Source organism: Eublepharis macularius, chromosome 3 (assembly GCF_028583425.1).
Source record: "Eublepharis macularius isolate TG4126 chromosome 3, MPM_Emac_v1.0, whole genome shotgun sequence".
Classification (NCBI taxonomy): Eukaryota; Metazoa; Chordata; class Lepidosauria; order Squamata; family Eublepharidae; genus Eublepharis; species Eublepharis macularius.
This window is the reverse complement of record NC_072792.1, coordinates 107,461,942-107,482,061: the sequence shown is the minus strand read 5'-3', so window position 1 is coordinate 107,482,061 and position 20,120 is coordinate 107,461,942.

Here is a 20,120-nt window from a genome sequence, read left to right as displayed (position 1 = left end):
CCCCTTTTGAACAGTCCACGTTATATAAATCCTTGATTTGCCTGTGTTGAAACCATCCATAGCATGAAGATAGCTCTTCTTCTGTTTTAATTTTAATCACATTTTGTTCCATTGTCAATATCTCTTTATATGGCAGACATTGTTCTTTATTATAAATGGCTCTCGGGTCAATAACTTCAAACGGTACCACCCATGCAGGGATACCTTCACCCAAATAGCTCTTATACTTTTTCCAGATCGTGAAGAGGCTTCTTCTAATATAATGATGTAGAAACATAGCATCTGCTTTTAATTTATCTTGCCACATATAGGCATGCCAACCAAACAATTTCTTATAACCCTCCAAAGTTAGAAGCTTGCGGTTCTCCAATGACATCCAATCTCTTAACCACACCAAACAGACAGCTTCACAGTACAGTCTGATATTTGGTAATTGCAGTCCACCTCTTTCTTTAGCGTCACACAGAACTTTCATCTTTACTTGAGGTTTCTTGCCTGCCCATACGAAGTCCGATATTTTCCTCTGCCATTTTTCAAATTGCTTACTGTCCCTAATTATTGGTATTGTTTGTAATAAGAACATAATCCGTGGTAACACATTCATCTTTACTGCTGCAATTCTTCCCAGCCATGACAGATTTAATTTATTCAATTTAATCAAGTCTCAATCTGCTGCCATAACTTATCATAATTATTCTTAAATAGATCAATATTCTTTGCAGTAACCTCAATTCCTAAATACTTTACTTTATGTGTTACTTCACAATTAGTAATTTCCAGCAATTCTTGTTGCTTTTGTTTGACCATGTTCTTACATAATATCTTTGATTTTCTCTTATTCACGTAAAATCCAGCCAAATCTCCAAATTCCTTTATCTTATCAAGCAACTTCGGCATATTTTGTATTGGATCTTCAACAATAACCATCACATCATCCGCAAAAGCTCTAACCTTGTAAGTAAATTCCTCGATCTTTATGCCTCTTATAGCATCGTCTTCTCTTATCTGAATCAATAACATTTCTAAAATCAAAATAAATAACAATGGAGATAGTGGGCAACCTTGTCTTGTACCTTTTCTTATTTCCATCTTTTTAGTTAGATCATCATTTACTACAATTGCTGCACATTGGTCTTTATATATCGCTCTCACCGCTTGAATAAATTCATTTCCCAGTTGCAGTCTTTCCATTGTGGTGAACATAAAATTCCAGTTTAAATTATCAAAAGCTTTCTCTGCATCAACAAAAAAGAAACCAACTTCTTTCTCACAATGTCTATCATAATATTCTATCGCATAATCGCATAATCGCATAATATTCTATCGCATAATATTCTATCGCATTTATTACAATTCTTAAATTGTCCTTAATTTGTCTGTTCGGAAGGAATCCTGCTTGTTCTTCTGTAATGAACTCAACAAGCCATTCTTTTAACCTCTCCGCCAAAATTTTCGCAAATATTTTGTAATCATTATTCAACAATGAAATAGGTCGATAATTCTTAACACTACTCAAATCCTGATCTTCTTTTGGTATCAATGATATGTTAGCTTCATTCCAGGATTCTGGAACCCCTTGCCCTTTTAAAATTTCATTCATCACTACTTTCAGGAAAGGCACCAGTTCGTTTGCTAATACTTTATAAAATTTAGCCGTAATTCCATCTGGTCCTGGTGCCTTGCCTAATTTAGTCGACTGTATCACCTCCTTTATTTCCATCTCTGTTATTGCAGCATTCAGTTTTTCCTTCCATTTTTCTGATATCTTTGGTAGATAAATTTTATTCAAATATTGATCAATAGCATCCAAATTTACCTCTTTCTTTTGGTACAATTTTGCATAAAACTTAAAAAATGCTCTGCTTATAGCTGATTGGTCCATTAACATCTTCCCTTCTTCTTGAATCTTAGTTATCACCTTTTTTCCCTTCTCTTTTTCAGTTGCCACGCTAAATATTTTCCAGGTTTATTCGCACCTTCAAATGATTTTTGATTTAATTTCTTCAACGCCCATTCCAGCTCTTTTTTCTCCATTGCCTTTAATTGTTCTTGCAAAATTTTTATTTCTTGATAAAATTTCTTTTTCCCTGGTCTTTTTTTCAATTGTAGTTCCTTAATTTGAATACTCTCCACAATTTCTTTCCTCTTTTCTTCTTTTTTTCCTTCTGTCTCTTGCATTTAAATCCATTAAAACTCCTCTGATGACCACTGTATATGTATCCCAGACTTTATATGTTGGAACAGTCTTATTTAAATTGTACTGTACAAAGAATTTGGTTTCCCTCTGTAATATCTCTATATTAACTTCTTGCTGCAGCAAATCTTCATTTATTCTCCATCCTCGTCTTTTGGTGCTTTCCCCAAATTTCCACATAACTGGATTGTGATCTGAGCCTACTTTGGGCATTATTTCTACATCTTTAGTCCATATAACCAAGTCTTTAGATGCCCAGATCATATCAATTCTTGATAATGTCGAATGTCTTGCCGAATAATGGGTATATTGTTTTACTTTAAGGTTACTTCTTCTCCAAACATCTTCCAATTTTTCCTGATCTTTTATTTCATAGAAGGATTTTGGCAATAGCTCTTTTTTTTTAACACCCTTTATTTTTTTATCATCATTTAAATTCGTAACTCCATTGAAGTCACCTGCCAAGATTATTTGTGAGTAAGTTAATCCATCTAGATTTTCTGCAAGTCTTTAAAAAAATTATCTTTAGCACTGTTTGGTGCATAAATCCCAATCATCAATATTTTTTTCCCCTTCCAAATAATTTCCACCACTATGTATCTGGCTTCTACATCGCAAAATACCAATTTTGGTTGCAGCTCATCTTTAATATACAGAACAACTCCTCTTTTTTTTTGCTTTGATGCGGCAAAAAATTCTCTCCCCAATTTAGCATTCTTTAAATATTTCACATCTTGTTTCTTAATATGGGTCTCTTGTAAACAAATTATATTGCAATGCTGTTTGTATAGCCAGTGAAAGGTAGTTCTGCGTTTAGCTGGTGAATTCAGTCTGTTTACATTCCAAGATATTATTTTACATTCCATAATCAAATTCTAGCTCTTTTAGGTAAGTCTTTTTCATTATCAAGCAGAAACATTTCCATCTCGTGTCCGGATCTGATAATTCTCCTAACCGTTTGAAATTCAAAACTCAAACCCTCTGGTATCTCCCATCTATACCTGATGTTCAGCTCTTTCAGCATTTGCACCAATTCTTTGTATTTCTTCTTCTCCAACAAGACTTCCCTGGGCAATTCCTTCATTATTCTCACCCTTTTCCATCAATTTCCAGAGGGTCTTGAAATTGCTTACTGACAATATCTTCTCTTACTCTTTTTGTAGTAAATTGCACAATCATATCTCTTGGTAGGTTTCTTTGAGCTGCATATCTCGAGTTAATTCTGTACGCCACATCTAGGAGAACTGCCACCTCCTCTACTTCCTTGCCTAGAAATTCTGCCAGTATTTCTGAAATTTGCTCTTGGGTTGATTTCCCCTCTACCTCTGGGACTCCACGAAATCTGAGTTGTTTTTCCATATGTTTACATTCCATCATGACCATTCTTCCTTTCAAACCCTTAGTCTCTTTCTTAAAAGAAAAAGACAACTTATCTGTTACATCCTCCATTTCTTTAACTTTCTGCTGTGTCATTTGTAACTCTTTCTTGACCTCATCGATACACTTCGTTAGTTCCACCTCCTCTTATTTAAATGTCTCTTTCAGATCTTTTACCATCTCTTTAATCATATCTTTGATCTCTTTATTTCCCTCCACCACTTTCTTATCGAGACTATCCAACGCTGACTGCCACTCCTTTTTTGACATCGTGGGGAATGGCAAACCACTTCTGATATTCTCTTGCCATGAAAACCCCAGCAGGGGTCACCATAAGTCAACTCTGACTTCAAGACACTCTCCACCATGAGGAGAAAGTGCAAAAGTAGGATTCCAGCTGAACATCAAGAAGACAAAAGTAATGACTAGTGAGGATAACACAATTTTAAAGTTGATAATAAAGAAATCAAAATTGTTCAAGATTTTCTATTCCTTGGCTCAATCATCTATCAAAAGAGAAATTGCAACCAAGAAATCAGAAGAAGATTGAAACTTGGAAGAGCAGTCATGAGAGAATTAGAAAAGATCCTTGAAGATAAGAATATCTCTTTGCGGGGGCCAAGATCAAGATAATCCACACTGTGGTATTCCCCATACTATCTATGGATGTGTGCATAGATATGAAATTTTGATAGTGAAAAAACAGAACTGGAAGAAAACTGATTCTTTTGAAATGAGCATTTTGCAGATACCATGGACAACCAAATAGACAAATAAGGGAGTTCTAGATCAAATCAATCCTGAATTCTCCATAGAAGCTAAAATGACAAAACTGAGCCTATCATACTTTGATCACATTGTTAGTAGTCAGATCCCTTTCTCACACTGAAAGGGAAGTTTATGGATATGAAATATCATAAGCCCCTTCCTCAATGTGCCTTAAACACAAAACACTGCTGAGAAATCATATTTCCAGTGTAATTGGGAACAACTTTACCATTCTATAAAATCTAATGATAACAAATCCTTTTGGAGAATAGTTTCAGGAAGCTTAACCCATAAATCTTTTACTGAGCCCACCATCCCTCCATAAATATGGGTTGATTATTTCTCTGTGATATTTGACACTCCATTTCTCTTATCAGTACAGAAAATACCAATTCTGCTGATATGCCCGTTTGGTCTCCTGTTGAACCTCATGAAATTATTGCTCTAATAGAGGCTCTAAAAATGGGTAAAGGACCAGGTCCTGATGGACTCCTCACTGAATTTTTTTTAAAAAAATTGCTGACTGGTTGTCCTTGCTATTGGCCAAGTTGTTTACACTGATAGATATGTATGGAATCATTCCAAATTCCTGGTTAAACTCTATAATATTACCTATTTATAAAAAAATGAGGCTTAGATTTACCTGAGAATTTTTGTCCCATTAGCTTATTATCTATTATGGGTAAATTGCATGCCAAACATTTAGAGCATCATTTAACAGATTGGATGCAATTAAACCACATCATTGGCCCAGAACAAATAGGACTCTCTAAAGGAAAATCTGCCGTAGATCATTGTTTCACCTTGGCCTTTCTTCCTGATAAATACATGAATACAGGAAGGAAAAAACTTTATGTAGCCTTCATTAACTGGCTAGCTGAACTCCCCCCGCCCCACTCTGGCATATACTCCAGAGCATCACATATACCTAAGAAAATGAGATCTCCCAAGAATTCCTGATTAATCTTGTCAACACCCTACTTCTCTTCTTCAACCCACCTACCCTAATCAGAGTTATTCAACTAACCTGATGGCTCTCCCCATCCAGCAATTGCTGAGTCATCAAGCCCCATTCACACTTTTTGTCTCCTCAGGTAGCACTAGTAAGCATCTCCTAACTTATTGTCCAGACCTCTAGACAAGCCATCAAGTCATTGTCTTTGAGGCAAGATGTCAGTTTTGCTCCAGGGTGCATTTCACATTATAATTGGGCTGTCAAGTCATGTGTTCAGTGAGTGTGTTTTCTGGATCCATGTGTTCTGGATCCATACATCCACCTTCAAATTCTCTTGAGCCTCCCTCTTTCTCCCCATGAAATGCTGGCCATTTTGCTGCTGCTCTCACAGACTCATCCTTTTTCAAAACTGGCAATTATTGCCCTCCCTAACTACTTTCTCCCACTTCCCTCCCTGTTTTTCCTAGTTAGCCTTGTATGCATGCTGTGTGTGATTTTCTGTTTGCCTTTTATTTTTCTTTAATAAAAAACCCTTTCCTGTTGAACATCTGCCTGATTTATTTGAGCGTTCTCTGAGGAACAATCCCTGTAGCATAGGTGGAGAATACCAGTTACCCACTGACACAGCTTCTCCTTTAATGCTAATTCCCCCAATCAATTAAGAAGACCTCTTTTTGGGTAACAATATCATGAGAAAACAAGACTCTCTGGAAAAGTCAATAATGAGTGATTCCACACATGTTGGATAATGCACTTCCAATCCTCTTTATAGATCATCTGGAATGGATTTTTTGTGTGCAGAACAAATAATCCACCTTAAACGATTGATAAAGTGCATTGAAAGTGCATTATCCAACGTTTGCAGAATCAGTCAATGTTAGGGAAAGATGAAGGCAGTAGAAAAAGAGGAAGGCAGAAAATGAGATGGCTTGACAATAAAGGAAACTATATTCTCTGGCTTGCAAGATCTGAGGAAGTCTGTTAATTCATAGAGTCATCATAAATCAGACTGCACAGAACCATACAAATACACAGTTGCATGTAAGCCAACTCCACAGCTTCCACACTAACAAAGAGTTTTCCATGTGGCTTTTTTTTCATCTGTTCTGGGCCCATACTGCTTCAGTTTATCCCCTGATTTCTGCACACATTTTTTTCCCTTTAGTTTTTGCTTTGTGTTTTTGTTGTTATTTGATTCCGATTTTTTCCTGGTTCTTTGCAGGCCATTTTTACCCCAAACTTTTTCTAGAAGCCAATTTTGATCCCATTTTTCCTTATATGTAATGTTTCAGTCTTGTTTGTTCTGCTTCTATCCCACTTGCCAATGTTTGGATGTTTGTCATCATTGAACCATTCCTCCCCTCAGCCTTCCTTTTACCCTCCTGTTATTTATCTTTTTTTAAAAAAAATGTCTATTTCATACTAATATATTGACCTATCATTTGAATAATTGGTGCAACAAGTTTTCTGAATTCCCAGTTTTCATTTTTTTAAAGATGTCAGTTTTGCCCTATAAGTTGGGCTTTCCAGCTATGTGCTGTTTGTGTGGGATAAAAGGTTGAGGCATGGAAAGCTGAGTCATTTGTTTGTGAACTTTATATAGTAGTATCAGTAAGTCAATTGACAGTCAAGTCATACATACAAGATAGCTAGCTAATAGATAAGGTAATGAGGCTACACAGTAGCAGGGCTGCATGTCTGCATCTGCTTCAGTGGCTCACCCAGCATCTCACACACACCTGCTGGTGATTAACCCTTTTATGGCTTCTAACCAGGATTGACTCTAAGCCAAGGTTACACTTCCAGGTTAGGTCTCATGTGATCAAAACAGATGTATTAACCAAATAGTGACTGGAATTTAGATCTTGCCAACTCCCAACAGTTTGTGTGTGTTCTGGATCCGTATACACACCCTCAAGCTCGCTTGAAACTCTTCTTATCTCCGTGAAATGCTGGTATTTTTCTCTGCTCTCTCTGTGGACCCTTCCTATCTTTGAGACTAATAATTGATCTGCCACTCCCCCTACTGTCCATGTATATGCATAAGGCATGAACCGGACACAGCTCCATATCCACACAGGAGCCCAGCTGCACTACCACTCCCTTCTGGTGTTGATCCATCTTGGATCTCCGGATTTGGAGGGTTACTCTATCACTCCTAAACTGAACACCATGCACCATTAACGCTCAATTGGACTGATCCATGTGGGATTGGGCCACTAGTTTGCCTACCCAAAGAGCTCCAAAGAAGGCAGTCAAGGAAGCCGCATGAAAGAGAGCACCCTCATACTCAGACAGATACATCTTCCGGCAAACAGCTCCTAATCCCTGGAGATTGGAGGGGGAGATGGGTTGCCTCCCGTCAGACCTAGCTCCAGCCTCCCTAGACCAACCCTACATTTTTATGACCCTGAAATCACCAATAGCATCAGCCAAGCCCCAGGCCTTGCTAGCAAAGGCCAAAGCTGCCAACCATCCCCTAATGGATTTAACAGACAAACCTTTGCCCTTCCTATCTACACAGAACTGCATAAGGTGTTCTGCAGGGATGGGCCAAGATTGATCCAGACACTCTTCAAGCCAGAAGCATGCAAACTTCCTCACCAAGTGATCGTATGACTTCCTCGTGCTGGGGGCGATGGCCAGCTGTATCACTCTAAACACCTCCACCCTCCAAAGTCCCACAACTCCTGGGACATCTGAACCAGCTGAAGGTCGGCTTTGGGGGCCAGCTGACAAAACTGTTCCATCTGCTGGTGAGACAAAGCATCCGCCATGCCATTATCAACTCCTGGAACATGTTTTGCCCTGAACAAAATGTTCAGCCTTAGGCACCGGAGACTCAAGGCTCTGACCAGTCTCATTACCCTGGGTGACCTGGATGAGAGGGAATTAATCACCTGCACCACTGCCTAGTTGTCACACCAAAAGTGAACCACATGGTTGGCAAGCTAATCCCCCCACAACCAGACCACCACCAGGATTGGAAAAAATTCCAGAAAGGTGAGGTCTTTGGTAATAATACCATCCTGCCAATTTGCCAGCCATTGCTCCGCGCACCAGTGCCTCCAGAAGTAAGCCCCAAAGCCAGTAGATCCAGAAGCGTCAGAAGAAACTCTCAACTCAGCTTCCAGCAAAAGCTCTTCCCGCCAGAAAGTGACCCCTTTGAAAGATGAGAGGAAGTCCTCCCAGACAGCCAAATCATCCCTGATTCCCTTTGTTAGCCTAACCCTGTGATGGGGCAACCTCAAGGTGGTGGCCATAACATCACATAAATGTCAAAGAAAGGCTTGCCCTGGGGTGACCACCTTACAGGCAAAATTAAGATGCCTGGCCAACTGCTGCAAATCAAGCAGGGAAACCTTGCGCTTATTCCTAAAAGATGTTAGGTGGGCCCTAAAGTCCTCGAACTTGGCAGCTGGCAAATGAAATGTTTGCTGTACGGTATCCAATTCGATACCCAAAAACATTAAAACTTGCACCAGGCCCTCTGTCTTCTCTCTGGCTAGAGGGACCCCAAGCTCATCAGCCAAGTCCCTAAACCCCGCCAAGAGTCTGGCATATTGTCCTGACCCCTCAGACCCTGCAAAGAGGAAATCATCAAGATAGTGGGCGGAGTCACGGCAACCCAGCTGCTGACATAATACCCATTCCAGGAATGTGCTAAATTTCTCAAAAGCAGAACAAGAAACAGACCAAACCATAGGGAGTGCTCTGTCCATATAAAATTGTCCCTCAAATGAAAAACTCAGCAATTCAAAAACATCAGGGTGGACTGGCAGAAGACGAAATGCAGACTTGTTGTCGCATTTTGCCATTTGACCTACAAAGCCCTATGTGGACTGGGACCAGCATACTTTTGGGACCACCTCTCCCCATATGTTCCCCGGAGATTGCTTTGATCAGCTAATAAGAAGTTACTGATGGTCCCTGGCCCCAGGGAGGTCGGTCTGGCCTCTACCAGAGCCAGGGCGTTTTTTAGCCTGGCTCTGAGCTGGTGGAACTCTCTGTCTGAGGAAACTAGGGCCCAACGGGATTTGTTATCTTTCTGCCGGGACTGCACGATGGAGATGTTCTGCCAGGCACTTGGTGGGGGCTAGGATGTCCTCTTGCCAGCCATGCCACTAAAGACCGTCCACCACCCATGCAGGAGCTCATAAGTGTGATGCAGGGCATGATGTAAGAGCCAAACCCTGTGCCTAAAATGCTGTATTTTAATATTTATTCTGCCAACTGAGAAATTTTATTGTATATGGAATAGTGTTTTAATGTTTATTTATAATATTTTTATTGTTTTTAAACTGTATGTTGCAAATTGTATGCTGTTACACCGCCCTGAGCTCATCTGATGGGGAGGGCTGTCTAGAAATGCAATAAAAATGCAATAAATAAATTTCAGCCCCTACCCCACTTTGCCGTACGACTCTGACCACATCATCAAACTACGTGTACCGAACAGAACACAGGTGCTCCAGAATAGCGCTGTTAACAGATCCCCCTTTGGAAAGGTGATGTATCAGGCAATACTCACCCACCGCCTTCTTAGGCACCACCCCCAGTTGGGATACCCTCAGGTTAAGAACAGGTTAGGAAAAAAACATTTTTGAAAATTTGGGATAAATATAGAAGTGAACTTCTTCCCTTAACTTCCAGATATGCCTCTTATACTAATCAATCTTGGTTCCCTCCTGCTCAAGGGAATTCTCCTTTTAGACGATGGTACCTTAAAGGCTTTGTTAGATTGGTGGATTTATTTCAAATGGTCAAATACTTTCCAAACCAGATATAGAGGCTGCAATGCAAGAAAGTATATCTTGGTTAAATTATTATCAGATTAGACATATTCTAGAAACCCTAGGTATAGTGCGAAATTGGGCAATGCCTTTAACTGCTCTAGAAGCACTATTTAAGCAAAGTGAGAGAGGCCATAAAGGTCTCCTATCTAAGATCTAGAAAGTACTATTATCAACATGTAATAAACCTATTATAACAGCTGAAAGAGCTTGGATTTCAGATTGTGAAGGTAGAATTTCCAAAGAGGAGTTTGAAAAAGCATGGAAGACCCCAAGTTTTAATTCTAAAATTTTAACAATTCACTTTAACTCATTTAAGATATGACATAGAAGCTATTTAACTCCAATGAGAATTGCTAAATTTCAAAAGAAATTGAACGTAAAGTGTTGGAAAGGTTGTGGACAGACAGGAGACTTTTTACATTGTTTTTGGCTTTGCCCCACCATTAAAAGGTTCTGGAATAAAGTATTATTGCAAATAGAAAGTATAGTGGGCCAACAGATTCCAAGAAACCCAGAAAATATTTTTCTAGAAATAGATTTGTTAAAACAAGTAGATAAAAACAAGCTGGTTACAAAAATAAATTGTTTCTTCTAACATTCATTGTCAAGAACTATTGAATTTCTAAATGTATGGAACTCCTTAGGAATTGACATATTTTGAGTTTTGTATGGTTGTTTTAAGTTAATGTGGAATGGGTTTTGTGTGGTTATGTTATAAAAAAAAAAAGGAGGGGCCAAAAAGGCCCCAGCACCCTGCCCTCAGAACACTCCTTAGAAATTTTAAGTCAGACCACCTCCTCTATGCTGACAACTGAACACAGGTTGGAGGACATGAAGGGGGCCCTAGGCCCTTGAAATGGAATACGGAACCCAATAGTGAACCCATCTAACAAAAACTGAGCGGCAGCCCGATTAGGATAACCCTGCAATAGGCGTCTAAGTGCCTTCAGCCTTATGGATGTGGGGCCCTTTATCAGAGGCAAACTGACCTGGCCCACCTCCGGGTTTCTTGCCACTCCTCCTCTGTCGAGGCTTGGGACAAACTCCCCACGTAGTATCTTATCACATGTAGCAGGAGTCAAATGATCCCCCAAGAGCAAAGCTGTATCCCCAAATGGCAAGGCTCTATAAGGCACAGCTCCCAAGGAAGATGCCTAATAATAAGGTCCCAGGGGGAGTGAGGGCTAGACCAACTGTGGAGGCACCATGGGCTGACTAAAGATAGCCCTGCCAGGAGCGGTGACTGCAGTGCAGGGGCAGCAGCGGGGACTCCCCCACCAGCCTGCCATGGCCATGCCTGCTGACCCCTCAAAGGCAACAAACTAACCCCAGCTGTGGACAGATAATAGGGGTGACCTACTCAAGAGGAGCAGCCCTGTTGCAGAATGCTCTGCTGCACACTGGGCTGCTGCTGCTATGACCCGACACCTCCTGAGGTCTGTGCTGTACTTACAGGTCCCCAAGGCCAGGTGTGTGCATCCTGCAATGCAGGAGACTTACCCTCATCCTCAGGGGGGGGGGTCCACAACCATGGCAACTAGCAGCATGTCCAACCTCCATGTTGCATCTGGCTCCACGCTATCTCATGGTCATCTTAGTTGCCACTTGCCTCCTCCCTGGACATTGCAGCAGAACCTTCGAGAGCAGATAAATGAGCCATGACATCCCTGCAAAAAGTTGCATTGGAGACCCTACTGGTTACTCTCTTGCTCCTACCACCAGAAGCCTGAACTGGTGACAAACCCTTGGCCCATTCTAAAGCTGCCAGCTTCTCCAAAATCTCCTGCCTGCCCCTAACCACTTCTTCCTCATCAGAGGATGAGTCAGGCGGCAACGCCCTCTTCGCAGCAAGCCTTTTGGTGGGCTGCTTGCCCTTGCTCTGTCCACTGCCCTTTTTAGGTGGCATGATGCAACTGGCAGGGCACACCCAACACACAAACCCTATTCGATTAATAAACCCTCCTTAGGTCACAGTATAAAGCCAATCTAAAGGCCCCTTGGCCGCCAAAGCAGTGCACCAGACGGCACCCAAAATGGCCACCCTCTAACTGCACCCTTGCCTCACAAAATGGTTGCCCCACAGAAGCCAATAGCGCCCAGGCCTGGCAGAATATCAGGGCCCTAACCCTAACCCCCCCCATTCAGTATATCTGGGCTTCAGGGATACCAAAAACATTTGGTATCCCTGAAATTCAGGTCTGATTCTCTAATACAATTCAACAAGATTAGAAAATCTCAAATTTATCTTGCCATTATTCCCTATGAGGAAAAAATTTCTAGGGAACTATGGGGGGTGCATTTTTCAAGCAAACTCTACAAAATTTGGGGTGACCTATTCCTTTCTATCCAATAAAGATCTCACCTCCCAAGCTTCAGGAAGATGGGTCTCATGGGTCAAATTCTATGGGCCCCTGAACAAGATGAGAGGGATGTGGTGTGATCTGGAAAGCTGTGACTTGAAAGGTTCTTTGGGTTGGAGCGAGAGGGCAGCAGCATAAGCTGCAAAGAAGTGCCAGCAACATCCTACATTTAAAAGATGTAACTCTTCTTAGGATTGTGCTGCGTATTGGGAGCTTCTTAAGCAGCTCAATACAGTATTTTAAAAAACTGGAAAGCCACATTAATATTCAGAATAAACTGTGGATTTATATTCAACTGTCAAAGGTAAAATAGCACACAGTAGAAGAAACTGTCAAAATTAAATGACAATATAGTAACTATTCTTAAATGTTTGTGCAAAACAGCAAGCTGGGTTTTATTATCTTTTAAAAGTTTATTTTTTCTTTCTATTTTTGCCTTTTATTCTTTTTTTGATAAAGGGATATAGGGTAGGAGTTATAATTTCATATCTGAGCAATAAACTTCATTTTAAATAACAACATACTCCAAAATATATACCATAATAATAACTCAATTTTTATTAAAGTCTCAAAGAAAGTTTATTTTATAACTCATTTTTTAAAAAGGTATCTATTCCTGAGTTCCTTGGCTATATTAAGATGACGAATTTAATCATGGTTAAATTAAAATGTGTATGAGCATTAATCCAGGCTTAGAATCCCAGTTAGTGTGCGTGTGTGTGGGCTTTCATTATGATTAACTCATGCACCTGTATTTAATTGTACCTCTACTTCTAACTTGGACTCCTTTATTGTGTGCTATGCATGAAGATAGGAAAGAGGAACAAGATGTGTATGCAATCATGTCATGTTTTAATTTAACCATGGTTAAGGTTGTCATCTGAATCCAGTCTTTTACTGCAATCATAAGGACACTTGCTTGATTAACTTGGGACTTGCTTCTAAGTAGACTTTCTTTGGAACACGAATCACTCAAAATGAGCCCCCAATGTCCTCACGTATTTCCTAGGGAAAAGAACTTGTTGTTGAATCTGAGAGAGGGGAAGCATTATGTTACTTAATTTTGATACCCAAATGTCTACTGCTTGATCTGCTCATTCCATCCTTCTTGTTGTTGGAAAACAAATGGATTTTCCTGTCTTTATGGGCTATAAGGCATGGCTGTGAGACAAAGGGAGGGTACCCTGATATTGAGAACGATGCAACAAGATTATTAGGCTTCTTCAAAAGTAGGAGGAAGAGCAGAGAGTTGGTCAGTAATAGTAGATGTTATTGAGAGGTGTAGCCATATAAACCTACCCTTATGTTGTATCATTGTGAAAACAGCAATTATTTTATAGGCAATATAATTATTGTAATTTGGTGCTAAAATTGCATTTTAGCGAAGGTCTTAAAAGATTACTTCTGCTGAGAAATATATTTAAGATAAGCCTAAATTAATTTCTGCCACATTTCTTGAGACTCTTGGCAGATTTCACAAGTGAGACTTCACACTGAGCCATTGCTAATATTATGATTATTTTATATAGCTCTCTTGAAATGATGAAATTAATGATGGCACTACAATAAATCTTTCAAACAGTTGTATGAGGAATGTGAGGTTATATATGTGGTTTCTTAAAAGAGCATTTGATATTACAGAATTTAGAGCTTTTCAGTCCTGGCTCCATTTACTTTTGGTAATGGCTGGTTTACATCACATCTCTTATCTATCATCGTGAAGGGCATTCAAAAATACTTTAAAAATAGCCCACTTCTGAAGTGGCATTACACTACGTAATTATTTGTTTTATCAAATATAAAAGTTTGCTTCTTTATAAAACATGACTCTTTACTCAAACTCATACCATACAAGTTCAGTTTGGTACATGTAGTTTATCTTGGCTAGATTTAATATTGGAGACTGAAGGGTGATGTTCATACTCAGGAACTATGAATCTAGGAGGAAATCTAGGAGCTTTGAAAAAATAAGAATTGTTCATATGCTTCATGCTATGAGAGGCTGCAAATGTTTGTAATATGTGACAATGGCAATTCCTATCTCTGTAATCGCAAACCTAGAACAATGTAATATAGTTTGCATTCAGATGTACTTTTCTATCTTATTGTGATTTGTTCCAAATCTGGGTTTTTTTGGTAATTTTTTTTTGTGATTTGTTCCAAATAGTGAATATTAGTACTTCATTTTTACTTTATCCTGCCTTCATTCCAAAAATCGAAACCAGGGGGCATAAGCATACATTTCTAGTTGAGGACCGAATGTGTTGAGGTTATATTAGTTTGTGAACTGTTAATCTGACAATCATGTATATTCATAGGATTTTTTTTTAAATCTGAAAAGCACTCCAATTGAATGAAATGACTGTGTCACATGTTAATAGCACTGATTCAGCTTTTAAGTCTAATAATAGATTAAAACACGGACAGGTCTCATAAAGGATTTTACACCATGCATGTATTCAGCATCATAAAATGATTAACCTTCTCACTCCATTAGTTTGAGTTCCCTTTCTCAGTTACTGTCTTGAGTAATAAAAACACATACATACCTTGTCAATTTAGATAGATTTCTTCAGTTAGAAATCAATTCATTACCTTTTGTGTATATGTGCATAGGTCCAGAAAAATAGGAATTTATATCCCAGGAGGCATGGGGACAGATATTAGAAGATAACATTGTAAATTCTGGTGTGTATACGGAAGAACTTGCAAGAACATATGAGCATCTCTGCATCCCAGCCCATGTCTAGAATAATATGAAATTTCCTAATATTTGACTGCACTGTAAAAGAGTTTCACCTCTCCAAAGGGGAGGTGAAATTGATAGAGCCTTCAGGGAGGCAAAGATGAAATAAACAAACCTTCTGAGGAGCAATCTTTGCTGCTCTAGAGAGGTGAAACTGACAGAGTCTTCCAAACTGTCTTTTAAAACTCAGCTTCCCAGCTAACATTGTGTCTCCCTTCACTTGAGCATCCCCGTGCAATTCATCTCATGTAAAGAGAGTATATGGGATTTTTTTTTTAAGGCATGAGTGTCTGCCAGAGTCGGGGGGGGGGGCTTTCCTGGGCCAGAGAGGCTTAAGGAGACAAATAACTCCAACTATGACCCTAGGTTCACCCCTTCCCACTCCCGTGCAAGGTCTTACACTGGTGTCCCACTCATGGGCAGTTGTGGTGGGGTTGCACTGGTGGCCAGGACCAGCATAATGGTGCCAGGGCACTGTGTCAGTGCAACTCCTGCTTACACCAGCATATTTTGGAGATATATCAGCATAATAGCAGGTTGGCTTCCTAATCATTTTTGCCTCTTTCCCCCCATGATTTGCTTTGTGTGTTTAAAACTATGTGCAAAAAAAAAAATTAAAATATACAGTGAGCACAAACTCAAGTATATGTACAGCTCAGTCCTATGGGGGGGAGGGGCTGAATATGCTCAGGGAGACAACAAGGTGGAATGATGGTACTGTTGAATAGTGTGTATTCAGCGTGACTGCACCAGCGTAAGGAGGATCCACCATCTTGGGCTAACTGTTGTGCTGCTGTATTATCCCCATAAACAGCAATGGGTACTGCACAATGCATTTTCATGTCAGACATGAGCTGTTGTATCACTTCCAGCTCTAATATACCTTGGCTCATGGCAGCAAACTCTGCTTCACAAGATGAATGTGCCAACAAAGACTGTTTTAATGTCTTATGTGCAATGAGAGCACCTCCTACAAATATGGCTAGTCCTGTAGTGGATTTACCGTCAGGGCGATCTGCCCAACTAGCATCACAAAACATAGTGATCTGCATAGGTTCAGTGGCTTTTAGAACCAAAGAGAAGTTGAGAGTAGCCTTTAGATATTTTAAGACACGTTTTGCTGCTATCCAATCCCTATGGAAAGGCTTAGCACACCTTTGGCATAGCATGTTTACTGCTTGTGTTATATCTGGACGGCCCCAACATGAGAGATACAAAAGACTGCCCACCAATGACTGATATCTCTGTACATCTTCCCAGGGAAAATCATCTGGCTCCCTGATATACCCTGTAGTCATAGGAGTGGACACACCATGTGCTTCAGTTAATCCATACTGTGAGAGCAACTTTGTAATTTTATCTCTCTGATTCAGTTGGAAAAAACCGTCCTGGGTTTTTGACACTTGCACTCCCAAATAGTTGGAGATAGGACCCAAATGTTTCACTTTGCAAATATCTTTAGCTATTTGTTTAAACCACAATAATTGTTCTTCTGTTTCATATATACACAATATATCATCTACAAAAATAAGGAGTTGGACTTCTGAACCTCCTACTATTTTTGTAAAAATACAGGCATCACCTTTGCCCTGCTCAAAGCCTGCTGCTTTTAGTGATTGTGACAGGTATTGAAACCAAGCTTGTGCTGATTGACGCAACCCATACAAAGCTCGGTTTAGTTTGAGCACCATATGTTTATTTGACACCTCATACCCTGGTATTTGCTCCATGTATAAACATTCCTGTATAGGAGCATGGAGGTAGGCTGTACAGACATCAAAATGATCTATGTTTTTGTGTTGAGCCCCTGCCTTACATAAGGCTAATTTTACTGTTTCAGGCCTAACAGTAGGAGAAAATACCTGGTCATAGTCTTGGAATTGTACCTGAGAGAAACCACGGGCTACCAAGCGAGCTTTCCTCTGCACATTACCTGAGGGAAGTCGTTTCACCTTATACAGCCATCTACAGCCAATGATATTTGTGTCTTTTGGCTTAGGTACAACTGTAAACACTTCATGGTCAGTTAGAGACTGATATTCGGCCTTCATGGCCTCGAGCCAAGCTTTTTTCTCTTCCCCCTCATAAGTGAGAAGCTCTGAATAATTAGCTGGCTCTTTAGCCAGTACACAGTTTGCTGCAGCTTCAAAACCATACCTTTGAGGTGGGACACCTTTATTAGGACGACTGGACACACGTATAGGAGGACTAGACCTCTGTGTGTCCTGTGTTACCTGCCTGGCTGGAGAACTAATCTCCTCTTTCACACTCACGTCCCCCTCTGGACTTGTTTCAGGCATTTCATCGGTAACTGGCAACGCAATCTGGCTTTCACTCTCATACCCGTGAAGCCTTTTCCAATTTCCATGTTCACATACCCTGGTGGACCGGCTATACGATACCTTTTTGTTTTCATTGGTAAACCTGTAGGCCTTCATGCCACTCTGGTATCCAATGAATATCATCTTAGAGGCTTTTGGGCCCCCTTTTCTCCGCTGTTTTAAAGGGATATGCACCCAAGAAGTCATGCCAAACACCCTTAGTAATTTTAGATTAGGGTCCCTGTTGAAAAGTAACCTAAAAGGTATTTCATTCACAGCACGGGACCACAGACGATTTACCACATAACAGGCACAGATAATTGCCTCAGCCCAGTAAGTTTTTGGCAAACCAGCATCAGCTAACATAGCAGCCATTTTTTCTTGTATAATGGCACCATGCCTTTCTGCCAGACCATTTTCTTGTGGCACACTTGTATTAGCTACCCTGTGCAATACACCATTTTTATCACACCAGTGAGAGAATTTTACAGACATGAATTCCCCCCCCCCCTTGGTCAGACTGGATGGCCTTTATGTCCAGCCCCAACTGTTTTTGTACCCTTTTTGCCCAAACCTTAAACAAATCAAAAGTTTGAGACTTGTGTTTCATAACGTACAGCCATGAGTACTGGCTAAAATCATCCGTTAGGACCAGGGCATAACAATTTTGAGAATGGCTTTTGGGGAAGGGACCAATCAGATCCATGTGAATTAATTCAAGTGGCTTTGTAGACACCCGGCCACTTTTCTTAGCTACAGGGAATGCCTTTGTTTTGACTGCTTTGCAAACAGTGCAGTCTAGGAACTCTGAGCAGCTTGATACCTTTTGTCATGAGTCAGCCCCAGCCCCAACTGGCCACCTTACCTACTGCCTCAGAGTCCTCCTCAGAAGATGAGCAGGAAGGGCCAGCAGAATCTCCTCTGGAGTCGGAAGCCCCTGCAGAAGCTATGGGAGAGGAGAAGCAGTCAGAAACTACTGCTGCTGCTCCAGAGGGAATTCAGCAGGAACAGCCTGGAGCTTCTGCAGAGACTGTCAGGGACGAGGAACAGCCAGAAACCTCCACAGAGGCTGTAAGAGACAAAGACTCTCTCTCTCTGACTGATAGCCTGACCCTGACACCTGGCCTGACTCCTGGACCCTGGTTTGCTGTCTTGTAATACTGAACTCCTGCCTGCTGTGTTCAGCCCTGCAGTACCAGTGAGCCTCCTGCCTGCTGTGCCCAGCCCTGTGCGCGACACCTTTTCTCCTTCAGGAGTGTTAGAGTTTTGTTTATAACCCCAAAGCTAGTGTGCCCTAAACGCCTGTGCAATAAATGCACACAATTGTCATGACTACATTTGTTAGTAACCGTGTCAGCTTTTGCTTGCCTATTTTCTACAATATAAACATTGTTTTTCAGCTCCCCATTCACTAGAACCTTGCCAGCTTTGCTTATTTGGCATTTGTCCCCTATAAACTGGACCTCAAACCCCTTTTGGGTCAACCTACTTACTGATAATAGATTATGGTCCAAAGAGGGAACACAATATACAGGTGCAAAGTCCTCCTCCAGACCTGTAAACCGCAAAGTTCCCATAGCACTCACTCAAGATTCTCTCCCATCTGCCAACAACACAGACTGCAGGTTGCTTCGTTGTAAATTATACAGCACCTCCCCCGATCGGGAGAATGACTCAGTAGCGCCACTATCCAGTAGTCATTGGGAACACGTATTTGCAGTAGATGCAGTGACCAGCCTCGCATGTTCATCCGGAAACCGAGGCTCCTGTACACGTCCTTGCTTTTGCTTCTGTTGTTTTCTTCTCCTGTCCGGGCAAAAGCGACGAAGGTGAGAAGTAGAGCCGCAGCTGTAACATCTTCTCACGGCTGCTGCTAACAGCTGGGTGACCTCCCGCTGCTTGCTAGCAACTCCTCCGCCGTCAGTGGCTGAAACCCCTCGATGGGCCCCTCCGTCAGCTCGTTGCTCCATCCTTGAATGCCAGCCTCCGTATGTTGAAACACGAGCCTCTTCCTCAAGAAGACGAGACGTAACATAGGAATAAGTGAGTTTATCTGGCTCCAGGCTCTCAAGGCTTGCAATAAGAGGAAAATATACATCAGGCATGCTTGATAACAGAATGTATGCCTTATCAGAGTCCTCCGTGGGCTTTCCACGAGCAGCCAGTTGCTGGAAACATTCTGTCAAACTGTTTATATGCTTCTGCATGCTCTCCCCCGGCTTGAGAGCAAGTCTGTAGAGGCGACGTGTCAGCATAATTAATGACCCTGCAGATGTTCTGGCATGGATCAGCTTCAAATCTTCCCAGGCCTTTGAACTGGTAGCTGAGTCCCTGATGTGAAGCAATTGGTCATCTCCCACAGCCAGCACGATATGAGCTAAAGCACGCTCATCTGCAATCTTTTCTGCATCATTGGGAGCTGCTGGGGGATTGCTGACACTTTTCCACAGCCCCTCTCTCTTCAGAAAATGCTCCATACGCAACGACCAAATGGAGTAGTTCACGGAGGTCAGCTTCTCCACCAACACGACCGTACTCTGTGCCATACTTGCTTCTGCACCGGTCTGAGAGAGCTCGTTTGCCTCCTCCTCCTCCAGGTCACT